Here is an 11,485-nt window from a genome sequence, read left to right on the forward strand (position 1 = left end):
CTTGAAATAGTCTTTCACCATGTATTGTGCAAATGGTGATGCTTTTTTGCTTTGTAGGAGACTCATTAACGTGTGCACTAATTTGTCGAAATAGATGGCACAGGTTACAGCGTCCTCGTTGATTAATGTACTTTTATCCAACCAATTCAATTGAGCGGTTTCATCTTCAGAAATTACTCTTCCATCTTACATTTTTTGTAGCAGTTGTAACAGCGGGATCCACCCAATTTCATTTGCACTCATCGTGAGAAACACCGTAGGCCTTCCGAGTTGCCGAATCAAGGCGAATAAATCTTTTTTACGCTGTGACCAATAATATGCAGAATTCGGTATTGATTTTAGAAATGCCAGATTTGTGTCGAGGCAATTGTGGATATACTCTTCCGATTCTATTTGTTGTCTCGTCACTCTTGTGCCATTCCCGATAAACTTGAAAGCAACAGTCAGGGATGAAGCAACACGAAGTCTCATATTTTTTGCAGCCATATAAAGCAAATGGCGAGGAGTAACCCCACGTCGATCCACTCGTCTTATTTCACTCGATGCCATTTGGAAAGGTGTAACTGAAATTCCGTCTCGAAATGTTCTTATTTGTCCATGATATATACTAGGAAAAGAAAATTCCTCGGCATAATCATCGAACAGCAGACTTTTTGGAATTTGATTTTCTCCTGGCGCAAGTCGCAAATATTTATCTTCATCCCATAATAGCGTTTGATGCTGGGCAGTGAGGCTATCTTCGATTGTGATTTGTTCACTGACTTCGTCGTTTGGCATATTCCCATCACATATCGGTCCATTCAAGAACTGCTGATCAATTTCTATATCTTGATAAAGTGGTGTACCTTTGAGAAAGTTTAACCATGCTCGAATTGTCCTTTTATTAACCAAGCCTTGAACATAGCTCGATTTGTGAATCTTCCGTTTTTTATGTGCACGTTGATACTGTGATCATCTCCAATATTGCGTAGTAGTTTTTTTACCATCGTATCCACGTCAACCGGCACATTTATAACCTGTTCATATACTCCAAATTGCCCATGCACGTGTCTCAAACGTTTTATTTTCATGAAAGGAATTCTGGGGGAAATTAATCGTTCCGTTATAATATCCAACGGTGGCAAACCATAAGGCATTGGTGGATATTTGAAACCATTGTAAACTGCGTAAGTTGGTATTTTTTTGCCGCAGTGATTGCAGACACGCTGAACATGGTTTAATATTTTCACTTGGAACATCCGGTAGAATTCTGTAAAGTACTTCCTGATCAATATTCTCAGGAAGTGCGGTTAAATCTGGCTTGAACCACAGGCGCTCACATATCAAAGAAGCAAATCCAAAACTATTATTCATAAATTATGCCATTACAAACTCATGTGCTTTTTGATGTTGTTGGAAGTGAGCATAAGGAATTTGTGGATTATTTCTCACTTTTTCGATGCCGGTATTATTGGTGTTTTGCTCTGTATCCTCGGTTGTACTCTCGTTTCTTTGCCGTGATGGTGCGGCCCTTGCCAATTCTCGCTGAGATTTTTGCCGTGCTCTATACTCTCGCTGATACTTTGCTGTTTATTTCCTTCGTGGTATATCCCTGAAATGTATACCACTACTTGTAGAGGGTCCTGCAAACGTTAATGGATCAACACACGTAGAAGGTCCTGCAATCGTTGATGGATCAATGCACGTAGAAAGTCCACCAATCCTTGTTTGATCAACATTGATCGGAGGTCCAGCCGTCACTAATCCATCAACACGCGTTGAAGGCCCAGTAGTTATCGGTGAATTGACGATCGTTGATTCATCAGTAGTTATAGATGCTCCCGCAGAGATTGATGAAACAGCAGACGTTAAATCTTTTTTACGCGCTCTCTGATATTCCGCAGCTGTTTTCCTCTTCCTCGATTGACTGCCAGCTATCATTTCCAATTTCTCCTTTTCCCGCTCTGCTTTCTTTCTTGTTCGGTATTCACGATAATATTGTGCTGTTTTCCCTCCTCTCGAAACACGGGCTGCACTGTCTGTTCCCGCGGTAAAATCAATTTAAAATCAAAACATTAAAATGTTTGCCAATCCAATTGATATTAGTTTCAAGAGCACAAGTTTAATGCAGAAGGTGCATCTATTACGGACAATTGAAATATTAAAGAGAAACTTATCATCACATAACCTGGAATCCGCTGTGTTATTCGTGTTATCACTATCATTTATTTTCTCAACATTGATCGGAGGTCCAGCCGTCATTAATCCATCAACACGCGTTGAAGGCCCAGCAGTTATCGGTGAATTGACGATCGTTGGTTCATCAGTAGTTATAGATGCTCCCGCAGTGATTGATGGAACAGCAGACATTAAATTTTTTTTACGCCCTCTCTGATATTCCGCAGCTATTTTCCTCTTCCTCGATTAACTCCCAGCTATCATTTCCAATTTCTCCTTTTCCCGCTCTGCTTTCTTTCGTGCTCGGTATTCACGATAATATTGTGCTGTTTTCCCTCCTCTTGAAACTGCACTATTTTTTCCCGCGGTAAAATCAATTTAAAATCAAAACATTAAAATTTTTGCCAATCTAATTGATATTAGTTTCAAAAGCACAAGTTTAATGCACAAGGTGCATCTATTACGGACAATTGAAATATTCAAGAGAAACTTACCATCACATAACCTGGAATCCGCGTATTATCACGTGTCACTTATTTTATTGTTTGACTGTGTACTAATATTACAAATAGTACGTCAATATTATATAGAACACGAATTAATTAGTAAATAAACATTGTCTACAGAAATGATCCTGTGAAATCTTAACTTTTCAACGGCTAGCGCAGAGTATTTCAACCAAAAATCATACAAAATGGTTTAGTATTCGCAGAAATTGTCACTGTCACTTATTATATTGTTTATTTGAATCACTATTCACTGTGAAGTCTTAACTTTTCATCGGCTAACGCAGCCGTTCAACCAAAAATCACACAAAATAGTTGAGAAATCGCAGAAATTATCACTGTCACTTATTATATTGTTTATTTGAATCACTATTCACTGTGAAGTCTTAACTTTTCATCGGCTAACGCAGCCGTTCATCCAAAATTGACACAAAATAGTTGAAAATTCGCAGAAATTATCACTGTCACTTATTATATTGTTTATTTGAATCACTATTCACTGTGAAGTCTTAACTTTTCATCGGCTAACGCAGCCGTTCAACCAAAATTCACACAAAAGGGGGCCATCGCCCCGGGCGCAACGTCTTGGGGGGCGGCAAAACGATCTTTGCTGTTTTTTTAAACACATATTCGGGCAAAAATTCCTGCAAATTGTGTCAAAAGTGTATAAGATATAGGGTGAAAATGGGTTTTTTCTATGGCTTTTAATAAGATGTCTTGTAAATTTACTATCAATTTCCTCAAAAACCATATTGTGAGAATTTTGGAACTTTAGAATTTGCGGGGCTTCTAGTTCCTTAATTTTATATACTTAATATCGAAGATATTTTGTAAAAATTCACTTCGAAGCACATCATGAAACTTGTAGGTAGGTAGATAAAGGGGGGCGGCAGAACATCCTTGGCCACGGGCGCCCGAAGTTGTAGCTACGCCACTGTATGCCGAAGCATAGAATATGAAGAGACATAAATACGCTCCCAACGAAGAATTTCGTTTTGCTTTTCGTTTATGTTTTATTCCATTTTGACAGCGAAAAATGTGTACAAAATACACCTCTCACACAGAGAACATAAACACATTTTTTTATGTTCTCTGTCTCACATACCCAAGAATATGAAGAGATATAAATATATGTATGCATGCCCATGATGATACTCGCAAACAGAGAATATTGAAGAAAAATAATTTCTTTGATATTCCATAGGAAATTAAATGTTCCATTTTGTATGGAAATATGTATGTAGAACTTTTTTTATTTTTGATTTATTATTTTTCAAAAAATTATTCAATGTTAATTTGATCTTATTTTATAATTACTCATTTTAAATATATAAAAGGTTTACCTAAACATTATGAAGATATTTTCATGATTCATACGCAATGTACGAATATAAAAAAATTCGTTTTGCCGTCGGCATTTCAATTTCTCATGCTTCAATTTTTGCATACATCTTCTATCCTATCTTGTGTATCTGCACATGCTCATATGAGTGTATGTATACGCATGTGCGCGTTCAGAAATTTTTCATCACTTATCAATATACTTATTACATGTGCGCGCATTGACTTGTTCATACATTCATATATACTTATATGTACATATATTTGCATACATTGCCGAATAATGCACAAGCATACAAACATACATATGCGTACACATAGGCGAAGCTGCTACAGCGGCAAGGCGTGACAATCGGCGGCCATTACTTTACTTATGCCATAGAACTTCTATTGCTACGAATATGTAAATGACAACGAAATAATGCAAATATGCATATTTCTAAATGTCATTAATTTCTTTGAAGAAGTATAGTCTTAACTTTTCAAAGGCCAACGCAGAGCGTTTCAACCAAAAGGAATTGATTCATTAGAATCACCACTCAGAAGTCGTTTTATCTGTTGTAAGCAAATGATTTTCGAAGAAACATCATTTCTAATATGCCATAAGACTAAATTTGAAATGAACTTCTTAACCTCACGCTGTCAGATAAAACGAAAATACTTCGTCATCGTGGGTCGATTTCCAAAAAATGGACCAACGCATGGTATTTCAACAAAAAAGCACATAAAATAGTTGAGAATTCGCAGAAATGAAAGACAAAGGAAAGAAAAAGCAGTACAACTTCAATAATGAACAAGCATACAAACATACATATGCGCAGCAGCAGCAAGGAAAGAGTTAACAATCGGCGATCCATTGTATATTTCTTCCATGCATAACCAAACCATAATTAGGACAACGCAATTCAGGTGTTAATGGTGGTCGAGGTGGTAAGCGCTTCAAAAGTTACGACGAGCACGTAGGCGCGTAGGTTCGAATCCCACCAGAATTTATTTTTTTTTAATTGAATATTTTATCTTATTTTATAATAACTCATTTTAAATATATAAAAGATTTACCTAAACATTATGATGATATTTTCATGATTCATACGCAATGTACGAATGTAAGCAATTTCGTTTTGCCGTCGGCATTTCCATATTGACATGCAAAAGTAATTATGTATTTCATTGTTTCGTTTTGGCCCAATTTTGTATATTTAAGACAAGTGTCAATAATTGCGCCAATTTTCATAAAGTTGGAAATTTTGCGCGAATAAGACGTGTGCGGTTTAAGTCGTGATTATTACTTATATTAATTAATTTGAAAATGCGAAACGAAATTTAAATAAATTTAAGTAAATTTACATGTATTTTCGTTTATATTTAATTGTCAATAATTTTTTTAAAAACTATTTGCCCTAGTTGTCAATTTTTTATTTTCTCACACATTTCAGCCGATTTTTGTATAGAAATTTGATTATTTTTGATTTTATTATTAGAAGCAAAATGCGAAACAATCATACATACATATATTATGTCGTTTCCACATTTGTCTGTATGTTTGCGAAAGCAAATGTTCTACAAAAGCATATTTCTATACTTAAACAAAATTATTAGAAACATCGTATGTTTCTTATGTACATGCATAACCAAACCATACTTAAGTCAGTATATGATCACAGCAATATACATAATATACATATACATGATATTGCTGTGATAAATTTAATTTCTATTAGTAAGAAAAATATTTATTTGTATAGTATACGATGTTAAAAGGCATACATCTTCTATCCTATCTTGTGTATCTGCACATGCTCATATGTATGAGTGTATGTATACGCATGTGCGCGTTCAGAAATTTTTCATCACTTATCAATATACTTATTACATGTGCGCGCATTGACTTGTTCATACATTCATATATACTTATATGTACATATATTTGCATACATTGCCGAATAATGCACAAGCATACAAACATACATATGCGTACACATAGGCGAAGCTGCTACAGCGGCAAGGCGCTATTGCTACGAATATGGAAATGATAACGAAATAATGCAAATATGCATATTTCAAAATGTCATTAATTTCTTTGAAGAAATGAATGATCCTGAGAAATATAGTCTTAACTTTTCAACGGCCAACGCAGAGCGTTTCAACCAAAAGGAATTCATTCATTAAAATCACCACACAGAAGTAGTTTTATCCGTTGTAAGCGAACGATTTTCGATGAAACATCATTTCTAATATGCCACAAGACAAAATTAGAAATGAACTTCTTAAACCTCACGCTGTCCGATAAAACGATATACCTCGTCATCGCGGGTCGAATTCCAAAAAATGTAAATGAAGACTAACTACAGAAATAATCCTGTAAAGTATAGCCTTAATTTTTCAAGGGCCAACGCAGGGTATTTTAACAAAAGGGCACATAAAATAGTTGAGAATTCGCAGAAATGAGAGACAAAGGAAAGAAAAAGCAGTATAACTTCAATAATGAACAAGCATACAAACATACATATGCGCAGCAGCAGCAAGGAAAGAGTTAACAATCGGCGATCCATTGTATATTTCGTTCATGCATAACCAAACAATAATTAGGACAACGCAATACAGGAGTCAATGATGGTCGAGGTGGTAAGCGCTTCAAAAGTTACGACGAGCACGTAGGTACGTAGGTTCGAATCCCAACAGAATTTATTTTTAATTGAATATGTCACCAACCAAAAATTTAAACATTGTTCTACAAAAACAACAACAGCATAAGCATGGCAACATTGTGTTGTTGGTAGAAAAGCCGAGCTGTGCCGAAAGAAACGAACAAACGATCGCCGTTTGTCACCGCTTCGCTTGCTGCTCGAACATCTTCGCAGACAAGGTTGCGTAGATTCATATTGAGCAAGGTTGTGCAACCTGAATCTATCGCAACCTTAGAGTTAAGCTACAGCGCCTGGCTTGAGGGAGGATTTTTTATTTGTCAATCACTAACATTTGAGGGGGTAAGAGTTGAAAAAAAAATTTAAAATTTTTTTTTGAAGCACCCTAATCTATATACTACCCGTCTATAATAAATTACCAGGATTTCAGTATTTGATTAAAAAAATAAATAAATAAAGCATTACTTATTTTATGCAAGTGACCAAACTAATTCAACGTGCTTTTTTTTAAAGCATAGGAAAGATGGGGAAAAAGTACAAGTTTATATGTTAAGTATACTACAGAGAGTAAAAAACCCTAACCAAAAACACAAATTTCTTATAAATTAGTTTTTTTTTTGATATTTCATTGTTTTTCCGAAAAAAAAAAAAACAAAAAAATATATCAACTAAATTAAACTTAATATTATTAAAATTAAATGCATACCATGTTGTCTAAAATCCGTAACAAATATTATCCAGAATTTATTTCACGAAACACAAAACACCAGTTGCAACTTCGAGAATAATAGAGAGTATCGAGAATAAGAACGTGCGTACTGAACGAAGTCTAGGTTCCGACTACTTGGGTGGCAATATAGCGGGCTGAAGGTCAATCATTTAATTGGTTTATTGTACAAGGTCTGTCGCAAAAGAAACAGGACTGTTAAAAAAAAAACCAAAAAAATTAATATTTTTCAAAACTTATATTTTTTATTCAAAGTAGTTTCCTTGTGCTTCGATACAGCGTTTAGCCCGGTCAATTAGCATTTTAAATGAGTGTTTAAGCTCATTTTTCGGAATGCTCTTGAGAGTATCGGTCGTCGCCTTTTGGATAGCTGAATTGTCCTGAAACCAGTGTCCTTTCATGGACAAATGAAGTTTTCCAAATAGGTAAAAATCACAGGGTGCCAGATCAGGTGAGTAGGGTGAGTGATTAATGGTTAATATGGAGTTTTTTGTCAAAAAATCAGTGACAAGCGTCGACCAATGGCTCGGTGCATTATCGTGCAACAGGCGCCAGGACCCTGCCTTACGGTATTGTGGTCGAGCACGACGAATGCGTGACAAAGGACGCTTCATAACACCAAGGTAAAACACAGCATTAATCGTTTGGCCAGGTGGGACGAACTCTCGGTGTACAATACCTCGGAATCGTAAAAACAAATCAGCATTTTCTTTATTTTTGATTTCTGAAGACGACCGACTTCTGATCGTCACAGAGGTCCTCACGACCTTCATGGAATAGCTTAAACCACTCATACATATTACTACGGGATAGGCACTGATCACCATAAACTTTTTTCATCACTTAAAATGTTTCAGTAAACGTTTTCCCAAGTTTAAAACAAAATTAAATATTTGCTCTTTGCATTTTACGACCGATGACCAAAAGCTGCTGTCACTTTTTGATCGATAACATTGATTGTATGTAGTTATCCAATTGTGTTACAATTTTTACGAAATGTCAACAAGAGATCAAACTTTTTATTTCATATACCCAACAATAGGTGGCGCCACCAGATACAGTTATATTTAAAAAGTTCTGTTTCTTTTGCGATCGACCTTGTAGCACGGTTACCTAGGTACTAAAATCAAAAAATTTTGAGTAGCATCGCTGTAGTTTGCAATTCGCACTTTTGCCCGGTTCCTTATTTTCCTTAAGTGCATCGTGAACCTTCTGTATGATGTACGTTCTCTGGTTTGCGTATGCACTATTTGAGTGCCAATGCCATACAAACATATTTATATACATATGTATGTACATATGGGTAGCGCGCACATGTTATTACTGATAAGTGGTAATGTTTTTTGGAGGATGGAGTCATGTGTAGAAGCTCACGCAAGTGAGGAAAGTTCTCTGATCGCCATTCACTTGGGAGTGGCCAGAAACGATTCTTTTACATATGACTCAAGCGGCTCACGACTTCGCGTCTTTGACCAAGTATCCTCTGGGTAGCCTAAGAATATCCGTTCGAAGGCGAGCTAAAGTGAGAAGGCGAAACATCCCCTACATAGGGTTGTGCGCTGGGTTTGGGATCCGCCACGTAAAAAAAACTCCCCGAATGAAAGGAAACAACAAGCCTCTGATGAGAGACCCCACATTTGATGACGACCATGGCAAACGAAATAAGGACTACGAATTAAGGGCATGCACCTGGAATGTCTGGTCCCTTAATTGGGTAGGTGTCGCTGCCCAGCTGGTTGATGTCCTCGTGAAAATAGAGGCTGACATCACCGCCGTCCAAGAAATGCGATGGAGGAGACAAGGACAGAGACGAGTAGGTCCTTGTGACATTTACTACAGTGGCCATATAAAGGAGCGCAAGTTTGGTGTTGGATTGGTGGTGGGAGAGAGACTCCGTCGCCGCGTACTATCATTTACTCCGGTGAATGAACGTCCAGCCACAATCCGCATCAAAGCGAGGTTCTTCAACATATCGCTTATTTGCGCCCACGCCCCGACGGAAGAGAAAGACGATGTGAACAAAGATACCTTTTATGAGCTCTTGGAGCGCACCTATGAGAGCTACCCCCGCCACGATGTCAAAATCGTGCTTGGCGACCTTAACGCCAGGGTGGGCAAAGAAGTTATCTTTGGCACTACGGTCGGTAAATTCAGCCGCCACGACGAAACATCTCCAAATGGGTTGAGGCTGATCGACTTCGCCGGGGGCCCGAAATATGGTTATCTGTAGTACTGGATTCCAGCACAAGAAAATACGTCAAGCTACACAGAAGACACGTCTCCAATGTTCTAGACATGCGGACGCTCCGAGGTCCTAACATCGACTTGGACTACTATCTTGTTGCAGCCAAGATTCGCACCCGCATCTGTGCAGCAAAAACGCACGTCAACAAACACAAGGAAGGTTCGACGTCGAGAAGCTGCAATCACAACAGACACCCGAGCGATTTACTACTCGGCTTGCACTTCTGCTCTCTGAGAGCACTCGTCAACAACTCGGTATAAGGGAACTGTGGGACGGCATTACAAACTCCTTACGTAAAGCTGCAACCGAAACCATTGGTTTTTGGAAAGTGTAAAAGAACAACTGGTACGACGAGGAGTGCCGAGTCGCAGCGGAGAGAAAACAGACTGCTTACCTCGCAACGTTACGATCGACTACAACACATGCGGGATGCGATAAATACCGAGAGTTGAAGAGGGAAGCGAGACGCATTTGCAAACAAAAAAAGGAAAAAACCGAAATGCGTGAGTATAAAGAGCTTGATAAGCTGGCCGACAGGGGTAATGCTCGAAAATTCTAAGAAAAAATGCGGCGGCTTACAGAAGGTTTCAAGACCGGAGCATACTCTTGTAGAACCCCCAAAGGTGCTTAAATTATGGAGGGAACACTTCTCCAACCTGCTGAATTGCAGTGAACGTACAACACCAGGAGAAGGCGAACACGATTCCCCAATCGATGACGATGGAGCAGACGTTCCAATGCCCGACCATGAAGAAGTTCGAATAGCAATTGCCCGCCTGAAGAAAACAAAGCGGCGGGGGCCGATGGATTGCCGGCCAAGCTATTCAAAAACGGCGGCGAAGAACTGATAAGTAACATGCGGCTGCTTCTTTGTAAAATATGGTTGGTCGAAAGCATGCCCAACGATTGGATTTTAAGTGTGCTATGCCCAATCCATAAAAAGGGAGACCCCCCAATCTGCGCCAACTACCGTGGGATAAGCCTTCTCAACATCGCGTATAAGGTTCTATCGAGCGTAATGTGTGAAAGATTAAAGCTCACCGTCCACAAACTGATTGGACCTTATCAGTGTGGCTTTAGACCTGGCAAATCCACAACCGACCAGATATTAACCATACGCCAAATCTTGGAAAAGACCCGTGAAAGGAGAATCCGCACACACCACCTCTTCGTCGATTTCAAAGCTGCTTTCGACAGCACGAAAAGGAGCTGCCTTTATGCCGCGATGTCTGAGTTTGGTATCCCTGAAAAACTAATACGGCTACGTAAACTAACGTTGAGCAACACGAAAAGCTCCGTCAAGATTGGGAAGGACCTCTCCGAGCGGTTCGGTTTCAGACAAGGCGACACCCTGTCGTGCGACTTCTTCAACCTGCTGCTGGAGAAAATTATTCGAGCTGCAGACTTAATCGAGCAGGTACAATCTTTTATAAGAATGTACAGCTGCTGGCGTATGCCGATGATATTGATATCCCAAACCAAACCAAACTCTATAAGTCACTCATAATTCCCGTCCTGCTGTATGGTGCAGAGGCTTGGGCGATGACAGCAACCGATGAGTCGACGTTACGAGTTTTCGAGAGAAAAGTTCTGCGAAAGAAAGTTCTGCGTTTTCCACGGCGAATATCGCATTCGATGGAACGATGAGCTGTACGAGATATATGACGACATTGACATAGTTCAGCGACAACATGGGGGAAGCAGAGGAAGAGGAGGACCTCCACTCCATTGGAAGGACCAAGTGGAGAAGGACCTGGCTTCACTTGTAATATCCAATTGGCACCCCGTGGCGAAAAGGAGAAACGACTGGCGCGCTGTTGTTAACTCGGCTATAATCGCGTAAACGGTGTCTACGCCAATAAAG

The 11,485-nt window shown here is 38.8% G+C and overlaps 2 pseudogenes; both read right to left on the bottom strand.

Annotated features, from left to right (window-relative positions):
* Positions 1-4,538: 4,538 nt before the first annotated feature.
* LOC126764769 (small nucleolar RNA U3) lies at positions 4,539-4,728 on the bottom strand (annotated as a pseudogene).
* A 1,449-nt stretch (positions 4,729-6,177) lies between these two features.
* LOC126764819 (small nucleolar RNA U3) lies at positions 6,178-6,380 on the bottom strand (annotated as a pseudogene).
* Between the last annotated feature and the right edge of the window lie 5,105 nt (positions 6,381-11,485).

This window comes from Bactrocera neohumeralis, unplaced genomic scaffold, assembly GCF_024586455.1.
Source record: "Bactrocera neohumeralis isolate Rockhampton unplaced genomic scaffold, APGP_CSIRO_Bneo_wtdbg2-racon-allhic-juicebox.fasta_v2 cluster09, whole genome shotgun sequence".
Taxonomy (NCBI): Eukaryota; Metazoa; Arthropoda; class Insecta; order Diptera; family Tephritidae; genus Bactrocera; species Bactrocera neohumeralis.